Genomic DNA, 26,569 nt, shown 5'->3' on the forward strand with positions numbered 1-26,569 from the left:
AAGAAGAGTGGCTCTATTTATATTCTCAGCAGGTCCACCTGCTTTCTGCAAATTTTGCAGTTACACTGTAGACAGATCAATACTGGGATTTGCTGTCAACAAAAGGAGGGGACACCTCCTGGTACTTCTTGTCTTTAAACAACTAGAGTTGTTTTGTATTTCCTAAACGATATTGATCCATGAAGCTAATGATAAGTTGCATAAGCTCTTTCTTTGTCCACTATTTTGGACAGGATGTATTGGAAAATTACAATTAGCAGCACCGAAAGTGCTTGAAATCTATTGTATGCCACAAACCTTCTGCCAAGCTCCTGCTATGTGCGAAACAATGTGATAGGAACACATTCTCGCCCTCCTGGGTGGAGGACTGGATGCACTAATGGAGTGGCATTGAGGGTACCTGGTGTGTCTCTGTGCTTCATGTCTTGGGGAAGCTGCACCCACGGCTCAAACTCATTTGTTGAACTGTCTTACCAGTTATCTGAATGAGCTTTGTGGGCTTTGTCTCCACATTAAACAAACAAACAAACAAAAACCCATGGAGATTAAATGAGAGAGCAGGAAGCTGCTATTCAAATATTTAGGGCAGAACTGGATGTTCTGTGAAAAAAATGCCTCAATGCATGGAAAAACAGGGAGAAAGAGTATAATAAATATTTGCTATTGGTATAATGCATGTGGTCTTCATCAGAGACTTTTATCTGTGTCATCCCCCCTCCCCAGAGGTCAGGGAGTGGCCATGAGAGAATGTCTCCTCTCTGCCCCCGCTCATTCTGTTTGTGGAATGCTTTCTCCAGGAGAACAGCTTTAAGACATCCCAGTTTAACCACAAAATTTGTTGTTATTTGGGAACATTCTGTAGTATAAATTCTGGCAATTTTTATGGCACTGTTTGATGAGCACTTTTTCAATACAGTCTCTTAGTTGTATTTTCTTGATGGATTTGTTTTAAATGTTTGTGAACTTTGTGTATTTTATAGCTCATATGGGGAGAATATTCATCTCTCCAAGATTTTATTAATATAAATCTAAAGTTCAGGATAGCCAGCATCTCTTTATTTGTTAGATTTTTCTAGCTGTGATGAATGCATCAACGCTTTTCATATAAGGGTGTAAGTACATCACCATGAGTAGAACAGAGCCTGTATCTCTTTTGCTACACATTTGCACATTCGGAAGCCAGAGGCTTCCAATTCATGGATATCTGATGAGATTGATAGGGATGTGCTATGCATGCACCATCATGATAAAAACAAGCTCTTTTGCTAAACCTGGGGAAAAAATCATGTACAGTCATACCTCATGTTACATTTGCTTCAGGTTGTGCGCTTTCAGGTTGCGTCCCGCGGCGATCCGGAAGTACCGGAAAGGGTTACTTCCGGGTTTCACCGTTCGCGCATGCGCAGACGAGCAAAATGACGTCATGCGCATGCACAGAAACGGCGAATTGCGACCCGTGTGTGTGCAGACATGGATTGTGTTCTTTTCAGGTTGCAAACGGGGCTCCGGAACCTGCAAGGGGGTAGGGAGCTAGTTGAACCAGAGCCTATGCAACCACTCACTTTTCTGTAATCAGTAAAGTTGTGGCCTAAATTCTGCCAAAAACCAAAACTAAAATTTGAGTCAAATGTGTCTTTATTTAGGAGGGAGTTCTCTGGGCCTGAACACGCAAATCTTCAGTAGCTGGTATTCCATTTCAAAGAGCTGTAAAAATGCACCTGGTGGCTTTCATTATAAGATGAAGCATTTTCAAAGGGAGACTGACCCAGTCAACTCATTCACTAGCAGTACATAGTAGCATGTTGTTTGGCAAGGACACCCACTTTAGCAATGCATTTGGGACTTGCTCCCTGAGCTGACATTAGCTACAGCTGAAAGAGCTCCTTTATGGTCCTTTGGGACAATAGCAGTTTGCATCTTTTGTTCCCTGGAGATCAGAGTTCCACAATTGCATTAAGTGTCAACCTCTGGAGCAAAACCTTGCTGTTCTCGTCACACACGTTTACACAATGTTGGGGGAAGGGAAAGGGGAAATCGCTTAGCTGTTTGAACATACTGTGACATTTTCCCCAGATTGCTAGCCTAGCTGAGAGTCACTGCCTTTAGAAGTAAAGGCACCTTGGCATATTTTTGTTCCCCTTGAAAAGCTGAGGCATTCAGAATTTTATCAAATGCTCAGAAATAGAAAGCTCTGAAGAGGCAAGTAATAAAATATTGTTCGATCTACTGCACATGTCGTTTGATATAAAGGTGCCTAGTAATATAACATTGTCATGATAGCTGCTGTAGCACTCATGCATCAAACATTCCTTCCTATTTTCATTGATATTTTCACTTTCTGTTGCATTGTACATTTAGAGAGTTTAAGGGGATGTGTGATTTTCACATCAATAAGAATGGGCAAGAGTGAGTGCCTATGAGTTCCTTTTAATTTAGCAGGACTTACTTCTGAGTAAACACTAAGCTTGGGCTAGTACAGTGGTACCTCGGGTTAAGAACTTAATTCATTCTGGAGGTCCGTTCTTAACCTGAAACTGTTCTTAACCTGAGGTACCACTTTAGCTAAGGGGGCCTCCTGCTGCCGCTGCACTGTCGCTACGCGATTTCTGTTCTTATCCTGAAGCAAAGTTCTTAACCCGAGGTACTAGTTCTGAGTTAGCGGAGTCTGTAACCTGAAGTGTTTGTAACCTGAAGCATCTGTAACCTGAGGTACCACTGTACTGTGATATAACCAATATGCTTAAGTCTAATTTATGCATCAAGGGGTTAATGCCATAGCGTAAGCTAGGTCACTCCCCCTCACCTTGGGAAGAAAGGCCTTTGTTCCCCTTCAGTCTACCTGAGAAGCTCAATGTGGGAAGATCTGAGTTTGTTGCTCCAGTTCAGACTGCATGGCTATACCACCATGCAGCCAAATTGTACTGCCTGTGTTTTCTGGCTGCTGTATGGGAAAGCACATGAATTTAATCTTTAGAGAGTTTGTAAGTAAACAATTTTAAACATACCAAACGTGTGGCCTTTTTCTATGCTAGGGGAAGAGGGAAGTTTTGAAACTGACAAGATCATATTTTAAAGGTCTAACAGCCTATCTTTCCATGTTTTACTTTGCTTCATGTTTTGTGATTTTAAATCTCTGCTGGGGTTCTCACCAAAGAATACTTCTCCCAAACCTGGATCTTGGCATCCAGGGAATTCTTTCTATGTTTTCTTTTTCCCTTGCCAACCAACAAGTACTGTGTCAGTCCAGTACATTTAGCTCAGCCCCACTACCAGAGATATTTAATATATAGGAGAAGCTGTCATCATCACAACAACTCTCACGTACTCGTGTGTGCTTGGGTTTCCTTGCCCTTTTCTATGTAGAAAATTATACTTCATCTTTTTTATTTACAGTAATCCCTCATCTTAGTAGCAGTTGATTTGAAGATGGTTGAAGATGGGCTGGTTGAAATTGCTCAAGTTATGTCCCAAGCAAGGCGGAAAGCTTAAAAACTCTTTTTGCATGGGGCTACCCAGTGCAAAAAGAGATTTTAAGCACTTTGCCTGCCCGCTGGGCAAATCCCACTCAGCATACAGACTCTGAGACTGCTGGGGATGCTCTCTTTCTCCCCCTAACCCACTAGCCAAGTGGTGGCTCCAAGAACTTGACTGTACACAATTTTCATGTCAACCTGGGATCTTTGGAACCAAACCCACATGTAAGATGAGTATTTTTAAGGCAATATACAGCAATATACATGGAATGCTATAGGAAACCATAGAGTAGACACATCGGATGCGTCTGGCCCACAAAGCCCTTTTAACTGGCCCCCCAGCAGCAGATCTCTGAAGGGCAGAGACAGCGATTTCCTCACCACCTGGATGCTACATGGAGAAATTGCCCCATCACAGCACTTGGCCGAGGCACTTAACTGAGAGGAGAGAGAGGTTTAAATGCGAATCTCCATCATAGCACTCTGCATATGTGTGTGAATTGGTTTGCTTGCAAGAGCTCTCCTGCTACTATCCAAGATGAACGAAGAGGCAGGTAATCTTATTGGCATTTCCCCCATCACTGTAACAGAATAGTGAAAGAGACGTATGGCTTTAATGCTATCAATTACATCAAGGCATTATCTAAAATATTCTGAGTGGCTCTGCTGTGTGCTTTTGCCAGTGCAATATAGATTGTGTCACCACAGATAAATTTCTCCTGACTTTCCTGCTGAACATTATGGGCAACTGTAGCCTTGCTCACTCTAGCCTTAGGGCAGACTCTGTATGTTTCACCTGAGGAAGATATGATTGCAATTTTTGACAGGGAGACTAATGCCTGTTTTATTGTTGTATATTTAAATTTGATTTTGGGGGAATGCAAGATAGCTTTTTATTAAAAAGAAAAGGAGAATAAATTTGAAAATATTGTTTTACAAGGGAATTCAGCAAGGCCTTTATGAGACCTTTTTTTTCCTGCGCCAGCTGGCCAGAAATCCTGAACATAATTTTCAGAAAGATTTGTTCCAGCTTGTGCTTAAAACAGAAGGTGCTTTTCTACCTGACAACTGCATGTGCAACATATACTTGAGCCAGAGTTCTGACAGACACAGGGGCACCGCCATGACTTTGTTCTCTACCTAGGAATCAGGGCTGGTTGAAGACATTTGGTGCCTGGGACGAGCGACCAGATGGCACATGCACACACCCATTCCCACACTCGGAAGCCAACCAAACTGGCCTTTGAATTTCACTTCTGTGCTGGCTTCTCTCCATCAGTTAAGAGAGTAACAGGCTACCTTAGGTGCAGCAGGGCTGAATGTGTGGCAGGCATAGCTGTGCCCTCACACACTCTGCCCGGGGCCGTCTTTACCCGGGGATGCAAGGGGTGCAATGCACCCAGGCGCCGAATTCTGGGGGGCGCTGAAGCCACCTAAGCTCTTAACTGCAACACCCGGGTGATTGCGGTCAATGGGTCATTTCCATTCTCTTTTGCAGAAGACCTCCAGAATCAACGTATCCGGCAGTGCCTCCTAGTGATGTCTTTCATTTTCACATGATCGCAAAAACGGAAAGATGGAGTTATTGCTGCTGCTTGTTTTTTTCTCCATGTTAGCGGTTATCGCTGTTCCCGTCCTTAAAAGCTCAACAACTTTGAGCTGCCCCCCCCCAAAAAAAATTGGGGGCGCCGGGCGGATCTTTGCACCCTGGTGCCACATATGCTAAAGATGGCCCTGACCCTGCCACTTCCCACCCAGCCGTTGCCACCTGAGGTGGCCGCCTCACTCAGCCTAATGGAAAGGCCAGCACTGCTATAAATTTAATCAAAAGAATATTCATTTCTAAATACGATTCTGGAGCTTGTGCAGAAGGCCTTTGTAAGCACTAGTACCTGTAAAGCAGGCATAGGCAAACTTGGCCCTCCAGATGTTTGGGACTACAATTCCCATCATCCCTGTCCACTGGTCCTGTTAGCTAGGGATCATGGGAATTGTAGTCCCAAAACATCTGGTGGGCCGAGTTTGCCTATGCCTGTTGTAAAGTGAGACATGTGAATTGGATGATGAGGTAGCTCCCGCAGAGCAGTGTTTCCCAACTGGGGACCATATGGCCCTCTGGGGCCCCACAGGATATTCCAAGGGGACCACAGGTGAAAATTGCATAAATAGGGGCCCACAGCATGAGGCTAAGGGGCCACAGAGGGAAGTGAGAAGTGAAGAAAGAAAATCCATTTTGTTTTTTTAAAAATCCTGATCTGCTTGGCCAATCACAAATGGGTAAGGGGGCAGCCCACCCACCTAGCGCTCCTTTTTACCACGTGCATTTTCTTGGAGCATCTTCCTGCTTTGTTTCCTGAGGGAGAGTGTGATCACTGAGGCTCCCGTTTTGATCAGTAGAGTCCACGATCCAAAACCCCCAGGGTTTAAGTGTGGCGTTGGGGTGGCAAAGGATAGGGCTGGGTGAGCCAGAGCTGCTTGTTGCTGCCCCCAGTGCTGGGCCTGACTGCAAGGGGCAGGGTGCAGTCTACCCCAGCGCCTAGCAGATCAGAGCCTTTGGATGTTGCCAAGGGGCATTGGGCCCATCGGCAGCGTCACCCCGGCTCTGCAAGGCGCTGGGTGAAATCCTAACCATGTGGGGTAATCTGGTGCTGCTGACTTGCATCTAGTAAATAACTAAGTATATACTCAGAAGAAAGCCACACTGAGTTCAGTGGGCCTTACTCCCAGGTAAGAGTGTGGTGGGCTATCGTGTTTTATCTAGCCAGCCAGGGCTCCTCCAGATGACAAGATCTTTTTGAACCAGGTTCAGTGAGGACCACTTGCTTTTTAAAATTATCCCATACAGTGGTGCCCCACAAGACGAATGCCTCGCAAGACGAAAAACTCGCTAGACGATAGAGTTTTCTGTTTTTTGAGTCGTTCCGCAAGACGAATTTCCCTATGGGCTTGCTTCGCAAGACGAAACGTCTTGCGAGTTCTTGCGAGTTTGTTTCATTTTTCTTAAAGCCGCTAAGCCATTAATAGCCGCTAAGCCGTTAATAGCCGCTAAGCCACTAATAGCCGTGCTTCGCAAGACGAAAAAACCGCAAGACGAAGAGACTCGCGGAATGGATTAATTTCATCTTGCGAGGCACCACTGTATTACAGAACTGCTTGTGCACCTTTTGGACTGTATCTGTAGGTTTCCCTCTCCGTGTGAAATAATTGGGGTCAAATAAGTGCTGTTTACCTGGATGGTTGGTCTCCCTCGGGAGGCTCTGGACTCTCCTTCCTTGGAGGTTTCTAAGCAGAGGTTGGATGACCATCAGTCATGGATGCTTTAGCTGAGATTCCTACATTCCAGGGGGTTGCACTTGAAAGATAGCCCTCGGGGTCCCTTCCACCTCCAGGATTCTAGGATTCTATGTTTTTCTGCTTCAACAATATTTCATTATGTTCCTATCATTTTATGTAATTGTATTTTGTATAAATTATAAAAATTATAAATAAAACACGTTCTATTTAAAAACAAACACATAGCTACCTTTCTACCAGCAGGATCGTGGGGGGGGGGGGCGCAGGCTGTTATCCGGTCCCAAGGTGGTACTATGCAAGCAGGTAGAGGAAGGAGCCTCCTATTCTTCTAGGTCCAGAGGGATATGGAGCCTTTTGCACTCCAGATATTACTGAACTAAAACTCCCATAATCTCTGGCCATTGGCAGTGATGGCAGTTGTAGTTCAGCAACATCTAGAGAGGCCTGTGATGGCTATACTTCAGTATTATACTCTTTTTAAGTTTATTATTATTTTTAAAGTATTTTTACTTTAAATAAAAATATTTAAATTTTTAAGTTTATTATTATTTTTAAAGGGCCTCTGTTTGATTTGCAGAGTAACTTCTACAGGCAAACCATATTTAAAAAGTGAGCCAAAACTATTGAAATCACACTCATTCAAGGATTGGTTTTGGATCTCAAAAAAACTAAACTTTTAGCAGCACAACAGGATTCTGGGCTTCGTACAAAGTTATTTCTAAAGCTGTTAGACATCAAAAGGGATTAGTTGTGGTTAACACACAGTGAAATACAGCCTTCTTCAGGGGCACCACTGTTGAGTTATTGAGTTGCTTCCTCTTGTGAGTCTGTGTGTGGAATAGCATAGCCTAATGGCAGTCCATGGGATGCCCCTCTCCCATAACACCCAGATCTGCTCCCACCCTGAGTTTGCAACCACACCTGCCCTTTAAATAAAATACTCTTAGGTTGGGCTACAGGGGGAAGCCGGTTAAATAATTATTGGTGCAAATATTTGAAAACCTCAAAATACACAGGGATTTACATTTTTTGTCTGGCCTTGTAAGCTGAGTAAGAAACCATGGTAGCCAGATGGCTCCTTCTTCCTTGCCAGCTTCAGGGAAGACACCTGGTACCCCACCACCTCCTCCCTCCTGCAGAGAAGACAAAGAGGCTGGAAGGCTTGTCGTTTTCGTTTCTGCTTGGCTCAGTTGTGTGGAGGGGAAGGTGGGTGCAATTAGGAGAAACGGGGGCACACATTTGATCCCACAATTGAAGACTTGCTATTCTGGGTCTGTTATGCACACACATAGTCAGTATTAAGTAGCATGGGTGCCTATCGTGATAGTTCTCCCTGCATGCGATAGGCACACACACGACTTAATACTGACTATGTGTGTGCATACGCAGGCATAATGGACCTGGAACAACAAGGCTTCAAATGTGATTTCCCCCAGCCCACCAGGTGAGCCGCTGCAACCAAAAGGTCAACAATTCAACCCTAGATGGATCTTTGCTGGGCTTTGAGGTGTTCCTTTGTAAAAGTAGGGAGTGAAAATATGAAGGCGCCTCCTGTCCCCTGCTTTTGGAGCCTCAACGAAGACTCAAGAATGATTTTAAGTTCTAACTGGAAATGGAATCCCTTTGCTCTTAAATTTCTATTCTGCCCCGCCCCCCACCATAACGCTCTCCCCTAGTTCATTAAATCATTAAATGAATTTAGCAGGTATTAGTTTTGAGCTTTATTAATTGTGACTTGTTTTTCATTATGAGATAATTGTCAGTCATGAAACATAAATGCTGCGTATCTGACTGGTGGCAAAAGTTTCCAGGAGGAAGGCAGAGGAAAGGAGCAAAAAGGTCAGTTCCATCAAAAACTTCTCCTTTTACAGCTCAGCTATATAGTACATATCTGAAATATTCCAGACATGTAACCTATCCCTTTCCCCCCAATATTTGTCTAAAAGGAGAAGAGAAAAAGGCAGAAAATGTGTGTGTGTGTGTGTGTGTGTGTGTGTGTGTATCTCCTTCTGTGCTATCTCATGTTGTTGTCTTGGAATAACACAGTTTGGACTGTGACTGATAGGATGATAGAAAAGGCCTCTGTATTCTGGAGATGATTTCTAACTGGCTTCAGAATCAATTTAGCTAAACCACTGTTAAAATATATTTAATACAGTAGGACTTGCAAGCACAGATGGTGTAGGGCCAAGAGTGTTCCAGTGGATGTGATTTGGAATGAATGGAAGCTTGGAAGCCGGAAAACTTTGGTTTCAGGCAACCAGATACCTGCAGTATGATTGGACTACAGCTCCCATCATCCATGGCTCTTGACCATGCTGTCTGGGGCTGATGGGAGTTGTAGTCAAGCAACATATTGGCTACCCTGGGCTGGAGGGTGAGGCTGCCACTCCAGAACTGTGGAAGGAGTGGGGCTGGAACCAAACACCCCCACAGTAAAGGCCCAGCCACACTTCCGTTTGTCCCGTGATTTCAAGTCATGGGTCTGAGAGGTTTTTTCTTTTTGTCCTGCCACTTTCCTCAGGAAAACACACTTTTTACCACTGAATCAAAACAAACATCAATTGGGTTTTTGAGGGAAAGAAGCAAGATAGTAAGAAACAACACTTGGACCCATAAAACACAGGATAAATGGAAGTGTGGGTGGGCCTTCTGTCACAAAAAGGCAAGAGAATCTGCAAGGGGTTGTGAGTAAGGAAAGGAATGGTGCCCCTCTCCCCTCTCCCCTCTTCCTCCACAATAAGAGGATGTAAGGTTTTTTGTGATTTTTTAGATCACATCACTGCTGTGATTTCACTTCTCTAGTGTTTTATCTATTGTTTAATGGGCTAAAGGAGTAAAATATCACCTTACAGTGATTCTTGACTGTGTTGCTTTTTATTGCCTCTCATGGAGACAAGCTTCAATTTCACCCTGAAGAAGTTCCTAATATAAATGGGTAATAGATCAGTAAATCAGATGGAACTGCGAATGGAGGGTTAGGGAAAGAAATGCTGGGTTGGAACAGTTCAGAAAAGAGACTACGGGCAGGCACCTACCAAAAATTGAAAGCCTGCAGTCAAATAGGATGGGGGGAGATGATTTCAGTAGCACACATGGCTACGTCTAGCATTGTGAGCGACAACTTACTGCCTTCTTTGGAATTCAACTTGGATATGTTCTCTTTCTTTCAAGTGCACTTTCTATTTATCTTGACCTTGCAAATTGGAGTTATATAGCTGAATCAATGCAGTGCTTGCTTGGAGCTGAGGGAGCTTCAGATACACAGAAAATGCACAATGGCAAGGACTTGGTCTCCAGGCTAGTGCTTCCTAGTCCCACTTTACATTCAGCAGTTTCTTGTAAAGTACATACAGAAGGTCCAGAAATGATCTTGGAGAAACAAAACAAGGATATTTAGGCCCCATTCACTAGTGTTGGTGTTCTGAAGCCCTGTTGCCATACTAGGCTTGCCAATTCTTAATATTTTTATTTATTGAAAGCATATTTTTTTACCCCATTCGTTTGCCAAAAAGCAGCATAGAAGTCAGCAGCAGCAGCAACAACAGCAGACCCAGCTTGCCTAAAAAACACAACACGAAAGAAAACTGGAGGTGGGGTGGGAAGAGGGAGGAAAGCACACAAAGCTGCTAGTTACAGAGTTCTTATAATGACCTGCTGAGATGGAATGAAAAGTATTCAGGGAGAAGAGGAGCCAGTAGCCTCTTAGCAGGGGTGATGCTACTGCCCTGTTCGTTCACATCTGCCCCTCTCTTGCAATCTGACAGAATGGCCACTGCTAGGAATTGAGGGAGAGCCAAAGGCAGCTGCTCTCTTAAGCAAAGCCAATGGAATGGCCCCCCTCTGCTCCGCAGCCTGATGGTATAATAAACATAAAAACTGGTATCAGACTTGACCAGGGCCTGAGCTCAGAGCAGTTTTTGGAGGGCTGCCACAGAAGTTTCTGCAGCAGCAAGAAGGATGCCCCGTGGGCTGACCTCCTGCTCCACCCACAGAGCTTCCTCTCTGCCCTGTGGCGGACAAAAGCTTTCCTCCATGGGTGGGATTCAACTGCCCTGTGAAATAACTTCCCTTGCACAATGGGTCCCCCCTCCTCCCTGCTCACACCCCCTGAAACCGGCTAGGGTTTGTGTGTGCCAGGAGAAGCCTCCAGAACAGTGCGGGGGGGGGGGAGAGGGGGCTGAAATGCTGGCACTGGTGGAAAGATCAGAGCATCTGGAGTGCCTCCCCATAGGATTGCATTGGTAGATATTTATTACTGTTTGATTGTTATTGTTTATTTGCAAGCCACTTCTGTTTATTTAGAAAAATGGGGAAGAAATGCCAGCACTAAATAATGTTGACTGGTGCAATTTTATGTTTGCATCCCATTTTTCTGTGGATGTGTGGCTAATGCAGCAAAGGTGATGATGTGGAGATTGCGAATCTTATGTGTGTGCCATTTCCCATCCCTGACCTTGCTCTTTTTTGTGATATGGCATCCAAAGCTACTCTGAGAAAAGAACTGTAAAGCACTTCTTATACTGAAATTATTAAAAAGAGTGACCCTAATTATAGTAACAGGTTTTTGGAATGAAAATCCAGGCATGGAGGGTTTGTGAAATGTCACAAAAGGTACATAAACCAGAACCTGACATTCTCTGTCTCTTTTCTTTTGCATAACAGTTTAATATATTTCTGTTTGAGAGATGTTACCTTTGTTCAGGAATTCATATAATTCATAGAGGTCCATTTCATAAACTTTTGTTGGTATACATATTTTCTTTATAGTAACTCTATAATTAAGCTCATAGGGTTCAAGCATTTTTTTTTCTTAAAAAACAAAACCAGAGAATAAAAATTATATATGCTTTCAATTTATTGGACTGACTTTCTGAAGGTTCCTGCTGGAGCTGGTAACAGATTTGATTTCCTTGAAGCTAGTGAAGCCTGTAATTACACAAAGTGAAATAGCCCCTGTATGAAGTAAATATAAGAAAAATGTTAATATAGTTGAAAATTTTTATCTAGGCCCTTTCATTTCCCTCTCCATTCATAAGTTCTGCCTGTACTCACCAGCCAACTTTTACATTAAAATGGAAGAAGAAGAAAATATATTTGGGATATGCCTTTATGGTGCTGTGGAATATAAGAATTGGCCCCAATAAGCAGGAATGTCCAGAATTGCATGAAAATCGCACATTTGAGGAGCACATAATAAGAGTGTAGTTTATTATTGCCTGTCCGGATGATGGGCAGGAGTGGGAGGGGTAAGTGAGAAGGGAGGAGACATTCACAGTCAAGGTGCCCACACTGCCGGCCTCAATGAGCCAGCAAAGGACAGAGGCAGAAGCAGATTTCAGATTCAACAGCAAACTGGGTTGCAGATACGCTCCCTGTGCCTTCCACACTTCTTCATGCACAAAATGAGGAAATGCGGAGCTTCCATTTGCAATTTGTAACAAACATGGAATCTGTGGCTGGTACTTCTGCCAGTAGAGGGTCAGAGGGAATTCCATCCCACTTATAGTAGCGGCAGATGCAACAGCACTGCAAGAACATAAGACTTGCTCTGAGGGAGGCCCCTCAGCCAGCATTTTGTTCTCATAGTGGGCATTCTTGGAAGCCCAGTAGCAGGCCCTGAGTGCAACAGCATTCTCCCCAGCAACTGGCACACAGAGGCAGACTGTGTCCAACAGTGGAACTGGAAAATGACCCTTGTGGTGAGTAGACATGAATTGGTCTATTCCTCATTTTAGGCCATCCAAGGCTTCTTGAGGGAGTGAATTCCAAAATTTAACTATTCACTGTGTGGAGAAGTCCATTATTTTGTATGTCTTGAATCCTCCAGCATTCAGCTTCATTGGCAGTCTATTGTACTATTATGTATGTATTATGTTCTTATGTATTATTATTATTATTGTTGTTGTTGTCGTTTAGTTCTTATGTATTATGAGAGAGAGAAGAAAACTTTTCTCTGTCCACTTTCCCCAGCCATGCATACTTTTGTACACCTCTGTGACAAGCCACAAGGAACCATTGCTGGCTCCTTGGGGATGAAGGATTCAAGCAATATCAGGAGGAGAGAGGGCAGCCCCATCTGCCTTCTGTGGTCCTGGGCAGTGATGGCACTTGGCAAGCAAGGGTGTCTGTGTATTGAGAACCAAGCAGATCGTATGCTCTAACCGAGATGTTATGATTCAGGTCTTTTGACATTCAAGCCTTCAGTGTTTCCCTCCTTTTTTGTCACTACTCTTTGGGTATTTATTCTGCATTTTACACTGTTTTAGAAAGAACACATTCCTTTAACCAAGAGGCATTAAAAACAGACAGGGTAAATTACATTGTTCAAAGTCCTTCCATCCATTCCATAAAGCAAATTGCCTCTGAGTCCCCGAGCAAACACAACCCTACATAACATCGCCAATATCCCTCTAGAAATTTTCCTTGCCATAAAACAAAGTGCTCTTTATAGTCCTAACAATATAAGGTCCTTGGGACAAACATCTTGCAATGATTTAGCTGTTTTATAAACCAGTTAGCACACTTCTGGCCTTCATGCTTATTCTCTGCCTCGTCTCATCAGTGCACAAGTGCAGTTTATGTATGTATAGAAATACAATTAACGCATCAGTACTGGCAAAGGGACTGCAGCCATTCAAAACAAGATTATCCTGCCATTGCTATAAAAGGCAAGACTCTCAAAGACTTCAGCATGTTTTCCCCTCTCACTCCTTGTCTTTTGTCTGCTTTGCTTGTGATACGATTGTTAGGCTACATGCTAATTACAGTTTTCCATGTGGTCTAAGTGATTTCTTATGACAGTCTCTCTCTCTTGGCAGTAAGCACTAGGTCAGTTCATTTAAGTTGCTGAGAAGGTCTGCTCACATACCTTTCACAGGACCAAGACATCAGGGAGCATCTAAAAGCATGCTTCACTAAACAAAAGTGCCCAGACATTCCAAATTCACTTTCAAAATGAATCTTCAACAAGAGAAGGCCATCCTCACCACCTGCACTTTGAGAAAGTGGGTAGGGTGTGGTGGTGGGATAAGATGTTTTTGTATGTTGGCTAAGAGTCACCACCAGAGCTGGTGTAAAACCTGAAGATAGAAATGGTGAGCCAAAGAAGAAAGTCAGTTGCTTGATGTTGGGCTCATAATAAAAAACTGAAGACAGCTTGTTGTTGTTGTTTAGTCGTTTAGTCGTGTCCGCCTCTTCATGACCCCTGAACCACAGCACGCCAGGCACTCCTGTCTTCCACTGCCTCCCGCAGTTTGGTCAAACTCATGCTGGTAGCTTCGAGAACACTGTCCAACCATCTCATCCTCTGTCCATAGGCGCCGACTCCATGGGGCTTGAGGGGGCCCGAGCCCCCTCAAAAATTCGTTTGGGGGGGCTCCGCCCCCCCAATAATCTCCGGCGCAACTCCAGCAGAGCGCCATCGCCGCCCCTCCCCCAGCCCAAAATGCACAGGATCGGGCTGCATGCCTCCTGCCCTCCCTCCCGAGCAAAAGCTCCACCCAATTTCCGCTCCGGAGCTGATTAATAGGCGCAGCATGCTCGCCCCTATTCGCTCACGAGGAGGCGGCGCCACTTTATTTGCATATTCATGAGCTTATTTATTATTCATGAGCTTTCCCGGGCCCCCCCAATATTTTTTATAAGTCCGCGTCCCTGCCTCTGTCGTCCCCTTCTCCTTGTGCCCTCCATCTTTCCCAACATCAGGGTCTTTTCCAGGGACTCTTCTCTTCTCATGAGGTGGCCAAAGTATTGGAGCCTCAGCTTCACGATCTGTCCTTCCAGCGAGCACTCAGGGCTGATTTCCTGAAGAATGGATAGGCTTGATCTTCTTGCAGTCCATGGGACCCTTAAGAGTCTCCTCCAGCACCATAATTCAAAAGCATCAATTCTTCGGCGATCGGCCTTCTTTATGGTCCAGCTTTCACTTCCATACATCACTACTGGGAAAACCATAGCTTTAAGTATACAAACCCGTGTTGGCAATGTGATGTTTCTGCTTTTTAAGATGCTGTCTAGGTTTGTCATTGCTTTTCTCCCAAGAATCATAGAATCATAGAATCATAGAGTTGGAAGAGACCACAAGGGCCATCGAGTCCAACCCCCTGCCAAGCAGGAAACACCATCAGAGCACTCCTGACATTTGGCTGTCAAGCCTCTGCTTAAAGACCTCCAAAGAAGGAGACTCCACCACACTCCTTGGCAGCAAATTCCACTGTCGAACAGCTCTTGCTGTCAGGAAGTTCTTCCTAATGTTTAGGTGGAATCTTCTTTCTTGTAGTTTGGATCCATTGCTCCGTGTCCGCTTCTCTGGAAGCAGGCGTCTTTTAATTTCGTGGCTGCTGTCACCATCTGCAGTGATCATGGAGCCCAAGAAAGACAGCTTGTAGATATTGTTACACATTCCACCAGGAGGGCATTAACACATGTTTGGGAGGAACATAAATAACATATGAAGCCCTTAATCAGGGCTGACCCACCCATGAGGCAAAGTGAAGTGACTGCCTAGGGCAGGGGTGCCATGGGCAATATTGGCCTCTGTCCCTCTTTCCTTCCCTTCCTCCTCTGATGCCCTCTTGCAGCAGCCCTGGCTTCAAGCTCCGTGGGCGAATGGTGCCTCTGGAGCTGGTCAGGGGGTGCTGGTTGCCAGGAGCTGAGGTGGCCTCGGAGTAAGCAAGCAAGCAGGCGAGGGAGCCCAGCCAGCTAGTCCACCAGCCCTTGCTGTTGGGAATGGACAGACAAGCCGCAGGCCTCTGTGGGGCAGTGTGAAAAGGCACATCTTTTTGGGGGCAAGGGGGGCAGCTCAGAGACCAGTGACTGCACAGAGGACTCCCTCCCAAGGAGAGGAGGCTGAGGGCACACTCCGCAGGGGAGGTTGTTTTGAAAAAGGGTGAAAAGCTGCTAGCTCTGCAGGCAAGGGGTGACATAACTGGGCTCCTGAGCCCCATAGGGGTGCTTCAGAAAGAATGTCGTTGGTCAAGGGAGCCATGGACTCAAAAAGGTTGAACATCTCTGGCCTAGGTCATCAGGATCTACAGGGCCAGCAGCTCTTGATGCAGATCTTTATTCCCTCCTTGTTTCTGATGTAGATCGTCACTCACCTCTTCTTCCCTGGCAGGGAAGGGGAGCGCCATTTTGCAGTTTGCCTCAGCTGCCAAAATGTACTGAGCTGGTCCTCTCCTCAGTACTCCATTGAATAGAAATTCCAAAGGATAGAAACTCCGGAAACAATGGCCCGGTTCTCCAGAATGTCATGGAAAAGCCTAGGTTTTTGAAAACCTTCTCCCTGATACCTAATTTGCTAAGTGCTCTGCTACTATTTTTTTGTATGAAGAATCACTATTTCATCATTTGATCCTTATCTGCATTCTTATGAGAGTTGACTCAAACAGAGGGTTACTTCTTTACTGGGAACAAGGTCTCCAAGACCAGATTTCAAGACTGCTCAGGGGGTGAGTAGAGCTCTGATTTGGGTGAGAGTGGGCCTAAACCTCTAACAACTGCACTCCATTATCTCTCTCAAGGATCCCTCCCCTCACCTCCAATCATGTCTACCCTCATCTCCATTTATCCTTTTGCTGCTGCAATCGTCATTTTCAGTTTCATATACCCTAAATGAGCTGAACATTTCAAAAGTTTCTTTTTCAACCATCATGTTAGGCAGGTAGAAACTTCACTAAGGCATTCTAGGTTGCCAGCCAGGAGCTCCAGAGAGTGCCTTGTGCCATCTTAGTTTTAAAAAAGCAAGCAAAGGGAGGGGACTTTGAGAGCCTTAAAACGTTAATAGAGGTAAGCAATAACTCATTCTCATAAATGTCAGAGAAATCTTGCCTGTCCCCAAGAAAGCAGCAGAAGATAGTCCCCATTTTCACAGGACCGGTTATGTACTTTTTGGGTAGGACATATGATTTCAGTGTTTTCAAAAGCTGTTAGTGACGTTGTAGAAAATCCCACTGATACATGAGCTTTCTAAGTAGATGGAATTTTGTAAATACCTCTTTTAGTGAAATTTGTTTATCTTCACAGTTGGCTAAGAATAAATAAAGCAGTCTCACTGTTCCCAAGAGGATACATTATATGCTTCAATAATTGGCGCATTATTTCAGTGGCAGATGCTGCATTTCTTCATCTAAAAGAGAGAAAGATCTCTGAACAGTAAAACTTTTTTTTTTTTTGCTTATACTGTATAATTATCACCATACTTTTTATATCAAAGGCATCTGTTTGACATACCCTAATTGTGAAGTTTCTTTGTACTGAAATTTGCACTGTATAGGGTTCCTTAAAGTGGCAACATTGTAGTGAGTGTCCTGCTTGTGGACGCATGGCAACTTTCCATTTACAGTGGACGCTCGGGTTGCGAACGTGATCTGTGCGGGTTGCATGTTCCCAACCCGCAGCATCCGCAACCCGCAGTGGCGCATCTGTGCATGTGTGGGTTGTGATTCGGCACATCTGCACATGCGCAAAGCGTGATTTAGCGCTTCTGCACGTGCGCAACTGCTGAAACCTGGAAGTAACCCGTTCTGGTACTTCCGTGTTTTGGCGGTCCAAAACCTGAAAAAACGCAACCTGGAGTGTCTGTAACCCGAGGTATGACTGTACTTTGACATTCTGTCAGTTGAAGCTTTACAGAATTATACAGTGTTCAGGAATTTTTAGGAACTTCTAGGATTTATATAAGGACATAAGAAGAGCCTGCTGGATCCGGCCAGTGGCCCACCTGGGGCAGCATCCTGTTCTCCCAAGGTCTCGCCAGAGGTCTGTGGGAAACCAGGGAGCAGAAGATGAGCTCCAGAGAAGAAGATGAGCTCCCCTCCTGTCGTTTGCAGCAGCTGGTCTTCAGAAGCATCGGGGCCTCCAGCTGTGGAATTTTAGGTATTCTGCTAGGATTGTAGTTTACAGTGAACCAACCACTGCTGTTAAAACTGCTGCTCATTCTTTTGGCTAATAACAAAATGAAACAACATTGGTAGGTTCCAATCCTCTGAAAATATGAGGTCAAAATCAAGGTAAGAAATTCTGAGTATATATGTACTATAGATTTAAAAAAATATGAGTAAGAAAATCACAACCTTAGCATTTCAGTAGATAGCAGTGGGTGTGTCACAAAATGATGTGCAGCACAAATGAATACCGAATCTAACAAAAACAGTCAAGTGTTGGTGTCAAACACTCCTAACAGCTTGGAATCTGCATTACTTTGTCCTTTTGTAGCACACCTGTTGCTTTGTCCATGGAGTTTAAAAATAAATAAATGCTTACACCTACTGTAAGCATTCACCTAGGTCAGGGTTAGGGTTTATAAGACTTATACCGGCTGTATACTCATGAACATAAATTCAGACCACAGGGCTACCATACAGTTCATTAGGAAGAACATTAGGAAGAACTTCCTGACAGTAAGAGCTGTTTGACAGTGGAATTTGCTGCCAAGGAGTGTGGTGGAGTCTCCTGCTTTGGAGGTCTTTAAGCAGAGGCTTGACAACCATATGTCAGGAGTGCTCTGATGGTGTTTCCTGCTTGGCAGGGGGTTGGACTCGATGGCCCTTGTGGTCTCTTCCAACTCTATGATTCTGTGATTCTATGAGTTCAAAATGAATGCTTCAAGCACAAGAGGGGATACGTCTAATCAAACCTTGCACCTTCAGCTAGGGGAGATGTCTGCTGCTTTAATTTTTAGGTGGAAGTGAATCTTGAACCTTTTCCACTCAGTCCAAGGCAAGACTTCACCATGAAACAGGTAGACCACCCTGTAGTCTGTTGTCCAAGAAATTCTTCTTCAAAGACTTTACACAACTGAGGCTTTCCCAGCATGTTCTCACTCAGCTTCCACTTTTTCTTGTACACCTTCTTTCCTTATGAAATCTTTTTTTTCTGTATTTTGTACAGAAATTTTGTTCAAAAATTGATTAATGACCTCATGGTTCTCTTTCATTACTTATTTAGCTACATGCTATAGCATGGCACAATACCTGTCTCAAATGTCTTTGGAAGCAACTGAGAGAAAGTGGAAGTTTCCATATAATATAGAACAAAGCCACGATCTTCATCCTATTTTACAGTAGCCCTTATGCATCATTTCCTTGACTTTCCCACCACATACACATAGTAAGGTTCATTCCAAAGTATGACAACTCTACATGGCATTTTTAGTTTTTGTTGATTTGTCATCATCTGGTAAGGACATGACCTGCATATGTCACCCATCACAATATCTCTGTTAGCTGCAAGCATAAGCAAAAAAACTTCAGATTCTGAGCAAATGTTTTGCTTCATCTTTTGTGTTGCTGGACCTTCTGAACTTGGCTTCCAAAAATGGTATGTACACATAGGGTGGGATTCAAATAATGAATCTGGTCAGCTGAAACTTCCACTGGTGCAAGAAGTCTTCCCCCCTCCTTTCCCCGCACCACAAAAAATGATCTGGAGGGGTAGGAAGAATCTCTGGAACAGTGCAGGGAGACTGAAGAGGGATTGTTCTGTCTGCCAAGCCAAAATGCTTGTGTTGATGGCAGGGCCTGTCCAAGACATTTTGGCACCTGAGGTGAACCACAAAACGGCGCTCTCCTCCCCACCAGGCAAGAAGAGTGAGTGAAGATCTACATCAGAAACAAGGGGGGAATCATTATCTACATTGAGATCTGCTGCCCCTATGAATCCTGACACCTGAGGCAGGATTGCCTCAGGGGCAGACCGGTCCTGACTGATGGAACAATCAGAAGAGCATGACACTGAAATCTTCCCAAATACTTCTTCTTCTTTCTGTGCTCAGGGTGTGCATATTAATATCTATACATAATTAGGTGAGCACCTCGTGCAGCTGATAAAATAGGCTCTGTCCTTTCCCACCTGAAAGCCACCTGATGCATTTGTTAAATTTCAAGGTGACATACAGGACTCTTTCTCTTTTCAGCAGCAGTCAAACACAGTTTCCCTTCTGGAATGTGACAGATCTTTTAGAAATCTTTTCAAAAATTGTCCTGAGCAACCCAGATCAAGCTGGCCTGGGAAATACTGACATTGTATATCATTGGGGAAGTCACATGTACTCTGCATTGCCTTCTGGCTGATCTAAAAACAACTTAGCATGGTTGCAGAACAGAGGGTAATGGAATCACATGCTCAGGGAATCACCATGCAAATAGTTCTCCTAGCATGTTGATCCACACTTCTTCAGTACTGGGGGGATTTGAAGGGCTTTTTGTTGCCAATTTATTTGAAATGAATCAATAGTAAATAAGGAACAATAATAAAACTTTTGTTGTTCCCATTGCGTGATTGAAAACGACCCTAAGATATTGTTGTCTCAAAATAGGCAGTTTTATAATTTCAGTTTTATATATTTGCCATTCTAGGCATGAGTTAGCAGCGCACATAACGTTCCCTTTTAGTAAAAAATGCTTCAAAGCTGCCTTCTTATTCAAGCGGCAGAATCCTGCCTGAATAGTTTCTATTGCCTTCAAAACTCTGTGATGAATTTTCATTCACTTTGCACTCTTCACTGCCATTTGTTCACCTCTGGGAGATTTTGTAGGAGTTCAGCTGCTGTATTTCTGAAATGAAATCCTTGTGTTGACCTTCATGGGTTCAACCTCAAGCCGACAGGGTGACCTGCACATTTCAGCGCAACTCGTATATCTCGGAATCTCATGTTACCCTTTCATCTGCACAAACAAAAGAAGTGTCCAGATAGTCTTATCAGTACAGTTCCTGACATACACTGGGACATGGGATTGGTATAACCACATGTGGCTCTTCATAAAATTGCCACCTATATTATATTCCTCCCTTCCCCCACCCCACAAAAACCTCTTCTGAACAGTCTTTAAAGACGTGTCTCACTCTAATTCTTTGCCCTGCCTGCAGTGTTCAATCAGTATGAATGCAGCAGGAATCTATCTAATAGCAGGCCTTTACTGAGACAGGCAGTTAATGGGAACAGTAGCAAGCCCTGAGGTATGTTTATACAGTCAGTCTCGCTTCCTCTACTCCTGTGATATATTAACTACTTCAGAAGTTTCCCAGCTGTTTCGGGGGATAAATAATGGCAATGGGAGCCCATATTTAACCTTCACTGTACAGGCTGCATACTTTGTAGTTGTCATCTTCTATCTCTTTGGCTTATCTGGAGAGGTCCTTTGAGCCAGCTCCCTGTTCGCAGCATTGTTTTCCTTTCTTGAATGGTTCAGGGGAGTCTTTGTAGGTGCTGCCGTCGCTCTAATTTGCACTTACGTATGTCGGATGAAACTTATTTTCTACGATATGTCAAAGCAAATGGCAAGCCTCAAAACAAAAATTAAGCAAAGCCCTCTCTCCCCAGCACACAAGTTGCCTTAAGCTTATTTAAAGAGAGTTTATTTACGCAAAATTCCAGGGCACACCAATTCAGAGAGAGAAAGTGTTGTAGGTCATAAAATAATGTTGGTTTTTTTAAAAAAAAATCATAAATATTTCAAAGGCAGAGAGAAACAAATAAGGAAAATAGCCATTCACACAAAAATAGTAAACTTAATTGGTGTGCTTTATAACCATAGAATGTGTGTGCTTTATAACTACACATTATGTTTGTGTGTGTATGCTAGCACATTTACTAGCCATTATTGATCCAGGAAGAGGAAGATTATTTGGAGCAATTATGTCCTTGGATGTCATGTCCATAGTTGTAACAGTAGCAGGTCAATGATACCATACAGTGTTTTACCTTTGAAATATTTTGCTTCTAAATCAAATGCTTTAGCACAGTGGTTCTGAATAGGTGGTCCACAGACCCCAGAGGGTCCACGTAACCCACCCAGGGGCTCTGTGACACCATTAACATAACAAAAACTACCATAGAGATAACAAAATTTACAAAATTAGGAGGTCCATGACTTGGCTTTTTAAGAAAACAGGAGGTTTGCAGTACTTGGCTAATTAGGAACCACCGCTCTAGCAAATGGGATGGAATTGAGCAGGATATAAATGGCTGGACTTAAGGCTTCTATCCTACACGGAAGTAAGCTCTACCAAACTCAGTGGAACTTATTTCATTGTAAATGTATTTCCATTTGAATTATAATAACCAGACTTTTTTTCAGCCAGAACTCAGTTCCTCTCAGGCGGGTGCCATTGCCATTACAAGTAAACAGTTCATTGTGAGTTCAGCACCTCTTTGCGTGGAGAAACGGCACTGATATTTCTGTTTGTGCCTGGTGTTCTTCAACCATAGGGTAGACCACAGCTCCCTTTACCCTTGATTTTTGACTAAGCTGGCTGGGGATGATGGTAGCTGCAATAAAAAACGTCTGGCAATCCAAGGCTAAAGAGCACAATTGTAAGCATAAGAGCTGCTCCACTGTGGAACGGTCTCCCTCGGAGGTGGTGGACTCTCCTTCACTGGAGGTTTTTAAGCAGAGGTTGGATGGCCATCTGTCACCGATGCTTCAGTTGAGATCCCTGCATTACAGGGGGTTGGACTAGATGACTCTTGGGGTCCCTTCCAGTTCTATAATTCTGTGTGCTAAATGTTATGCAGTCAGTGATGTGTTTCCTCTTCTTTTGGTGATGCACAAGTGGGAGGGTTGTGTGATCTTTGGGGGAATAATGGCTGGGGGTGCAGTCAGGGAGTTGAGGGGAAAAATGCTCCCCCTGCTCTCACCCCTCTGGTACCACAAGTAAACAGACGTATTTGGGTCAAGACTAGTACAAGCTAGATGGGTGCTCCCAGCTTAAATTCCTCCCTCCCTTCCTCCCTCCCTCCCTCCCTTCCTCCCTCCCTTCCTCCCTCCCTCCCTTCCTTCCTTCCTTCCTTCCTTCCTTCCTTCCTTCCTTCCTTCCTTTCTGCTGCCACAGGAGAGAAGGGCTCAATACTTTGCCCTGGGCATAGCAGAACTACTTATGAGGCATTAGCTAGTCCACTGGATATCGCACAGAGAAAATGGTACAAAGAACTTGGCCAGCCCATCAAGTATTTTTGGAAAGGGAAGAATGTAGGTTTTGGAGGAGGTCCAGAGGAGAGAGGAGCTTAGGAGCAGTGTGAAGAAAACACAATCAATGGCAACAGAAAAAATGATGGCATGTCAGCGAATTGAGAAGACGAGCAGCATCTCTTCTAGAAGCTGCTTGGGCTGCCTATGCTGTTTGGCTGCCCTACATGGCAAGATGTTTTGTGCGTGCTCAGTGCCCCGGTCAGCACCCACAGTGCAATTTATTTCTAGTTTGCTGCCAAATGTCTCTGCTGGTGACTGGTGTATGTGGGTGGGTTTGTTTCCATAATGGGGCAACTCTGCAAGCGGGTACAGAAAGAAACAAAAATGGGTTGCTCTGTGGAGCAGTTGCCATGCAAAAGTGTTTTCATGTGGCCTCCTTTTTTTGTGAAAAGCTGCTGGTATGACAAGTTATTTAGCAAGGTATTTAAGCAATGTAGTGAGTCTTGAAGAGATTCAAAGCAGATGAGACAAAGAGACATATTCTCTCCCTCTCTCTTTTAATAAAGGAAAATTGTTATTGTCTTTGGGGTACGCTAGAGCTGCAGAATAAATTTGACACAGAGTAAGTTTACTAATTAGTTGTAAATTAGATGCTCCCCTGCAGAAATTGTACAAGTCTGTTTTCCCAGACAAGCAGTGCATGCTGAAGAGGTTTGAAAGATAGGAATAATAAGCTAGAAATTCTAAGCTCCCAGAGTTGGTCCCTCACTTGCCTTCATCTAGGCAAAAGGAATGTATGGAAGGAGCAGCAGCTATGGCAATGTTCACAGGGGTGGGAAGAGAGACCAGGAAGCTACGACTCAAAGTGTAAAAAAGAAGGGTGTTATACACACAGGGAAGTAATCAATGCTTTGCGTGCTGCTAGGCTAACAGATAAGGCAGCTTTTATGACCTTGTGCGCTGAGGGCATGTTTGCATTTCTCTCATGCTGTTGGTTTGTTGCTCAAGTTACTGATAGCAGGGAGTGCAACACTCTTGAGTTCACATTTCCCCAGCGGCAATTTGATGTAAAAACAAGTTTAGTTATTGTTGGGGGAATTGGCAATAGTTTAAGCTTTGTAGGACAGTGTGATAGTTCCAAGATCAATCAGGAATCCCTTTTTTAAAAAAGTAAATTTAATGGTGGGGAGGCCTTGAAATGTTTTAACACGTGTGATTTTATTTTATTTTCAATTCCCAGTATGAAATGGAAAATGGAAAGGAGCCAGTTTAGATAGAGTATTGTATTTTATTGTGAATAGCAGGAAGAAGTTCAGAAATCACCACCTCAGTAGAAGTGCAGGGTCACAGAATGATTTTGGACAGCAAAATACACTGGAAGTCTCCCTCGCCACCTTTTGGGAGCTAAATCTTCTTGTGAATATACTTAATGGGGCAAGAGGTGTGTGGAGCACACTGTCCATCTTCCGCTTCCAAAGAAAGGACCCTTTGTGCAGTGAGGGGCGGTTCCTTCACCAGGTTCTGGACCGGGCAGTTTGTGTCCTCCAAAGGTCTGCCTCAGAGAGTCTGCATTTTGTATGCCTAAATCTTTCTCAATGACCCTTTCAGCTGTTGAAACTATTCCAGAAGGGAAGGAACAATTGGCAAACCAAAACACAGCTATCCTTAGAAATTCACACTTATCCAGATTTTGCAATGCAGTTCTACAACCAGTTTTTACAGAAATGTAAGGGGAAGCATGCATAAAAATGAAGACATGGCTTAAAATAACATTTAGGGGAAGTTGCTTGCAAAAAAGTGTGCATTGGTCCAAACAGCATATGTAAACAAGATTAGTAGGAGAAATTTGCACTAAAACGCTGATCAATTTTTCATGTGGATTTTTTAAAATAAAAAACTGCAAACTGCTGCAAAATGTGGAGAACTGAAATTCAGACTAGAAAAATGAGAAATCAGGGGAACCGAAATCGACATGTCATTCCATCCCTTCAGAAGACACACATAGCCCAAGCCTGATTCTTACCACAGAAACCTTGTGATGGTGAGGGGGAGCTTGCCATCACCCACTGAGCCCTAATTTCTTGCAGTTCAAGGTGATAAGTTGCTTGAGCAGAGATGAATAGGGAAGTACTGTAGTTGAATTTGAGTGACTTGGGAGAGAGTAGGAAGCAGCTGGCAGGAACTGTGAGAAAGGGGAAAGGCCAGGTAAAAGGTGAGTCAAAGGTGTACAAAGGGCAGTCAAAAGTGTGCACAGGTTAAGGAGTATAAGCTTAAAGTTGTAACTAATTCAAGACTTTGGAATGGTAGCATTCAATTGTAGTATGTGACCGCATATATAATCTAAAGCTGTTAGCAAAAAACTCTGTTGAGCTAGCACAAAAGTATTGTACAATATCCTTTGATGCTGTCTGAATAATACTACTTCTATTCTCATAGCATTCCTTTCTAGCATTCTCTGAAGAGGCTTGGAATACTCTGTGCAAAAACGAAAAACAAAAAAGGGAGGGCTGTCCTCAAGGGTGAATGTGCTGCACTGATAGTATAAATGAACTGCTAAGGTGACAGTAACACAAGGAAAAGAGATAAAGATTTGATTTATCTGATATAATTGGGCTGCAATTCATTTTTTATTCTTGTCTGGCACTTTGCATACTGATAATAGCCGTGGCTGGAATTGTAGATGCTGGTTCTTGAGAGTGATAGAAGGCTGTGTGAGTTTTAGTGAGGTCTTTAAATGAGGTAAAAACAGAAAGACCAGATCTGATGTTAGACCATTTGTACAACTGTCGAGCACACCAAATAAAAGGACAGTCTGAGATTAACTAACCTGCAAAGGTGCCGTGTGTGTGTGTGTGTGTGTGTGTGTGTGTGTGTGTAGCATGTCTCTTCTCCCGCTGCCTATTATTCTCATAACAGTCCTATGAAATACCCAACGAGCTTCATGGCAGAATGGGATTTGAACCTTTGTCTCCCCAGTCCTAGTCTGACACTCCATTACACCACACCACACTGCCTCACACTAGAATAATTGGGAATTAGGAAGAAGAACCAGTCAAGGACAATGAGAGCCAAGTGTGGAACAAGTTCACATGGCTACTGCTGCTCTTGTCTAGCAATCCCACTAGCTTTCATTCTCAGACGCTTTGCCACAACCTGTTTCTGTTGCTGGTTCTGCGAAGGATGATAGAGTTGGGTATTGCTCTTTGCCCCCAATTCTCTAATTTTCTCCCCATCAAACTCCTGCTAAAGAACAAGTTATGTCTAAAATGTAGGCCCAAGTCAAACACTTATTGGGTGGCCACTGAACTCCCAGTATGGAATGTCTCAGTCAAGTGCTATGCCATTTTTAAACTTGTTTTGTGTTGTGCTTTGACTTCTGGAGAGTGTTCAGCTGTTGCTCACCCAAAGGACCCTGAATAATCCTGATCCCCACCCCAGCAAGTTCCCTCTCTGACTTCCTGCTCAATAGAGCTGTGAACCACATCTTTGAGCCTATTCTTCCAGTACAAAACATCGTGTTATTAGCTTTTTAAGGAAGGGGAACAAGACTCCCCTAAAATATCTGGATTCAGTAAAGGGTTAGAATTTAAGCAACCCCCTAAATTCCTGGGCCTAGCAGAGGCTGGAGTTTAAACCAGTTTTCCATGTCCAAGAAACTGCCTGGCAGAGGAGCCATGGAGAAGAACCATCAAGAGGTAATCATTGCAATGGCTGAGTCATTAGCATAACAAAAGACAGAGTTATTATGCAAAGCAAATAGGGGATAGTTGATAAGACAGAAGACCTGTAGTTTTGGTGTAGAATTACAGTTTGCCTGACACAAGGGAACAGGAAAACTGTGTCAGTTTGGCAAGCGGTTTGCCAAGCCAGAGAAACCGGGGTGGGGGGTGG

General features: G+C 43.8%; 1 protein-coding gene across 4 annotated transcripts in view; it reads left to right on the forward strand.

The window, feature by feature from the left end:
- The window catches only part of ERBB4 (erb-b2 receptor tyrosine kinase 4), an 833,408-nt gene that overhangs the window by 263,091 nt on the left and 543,748 nt on the right, over nt 1-26,569 (forward strand). Inside the window, exon 1 of one of the 4 annotated variants that reach the window (XM_081196714.1) lies at nt 10,992-11,011. The exons of the other annotated variants lie outside the window; for them this stretch is intronic. The gene's annotated coding sequence lies outside the window, so the exon portion shown is untranslated. Of the gene's footprint in view, nt 1-10,991; nt 11,012-26,569 lie in introns of those variants that run through there. 4 annotated transcript variants of the gene reach the window in all.

The sequence above is a fragment of the Podarcis bocagei genome, assembly GCF_964188305.1.
Source record: "Podarcis bocagei genome assembly, chromosome: 1".
Taxonomy (NCBI): domain Eukaryota; kingdom Metazoa; phylum Chordata; class Lepidosauria; order Squamata; family Lacertidae; genus Podarcis; species Podarcis bocagei.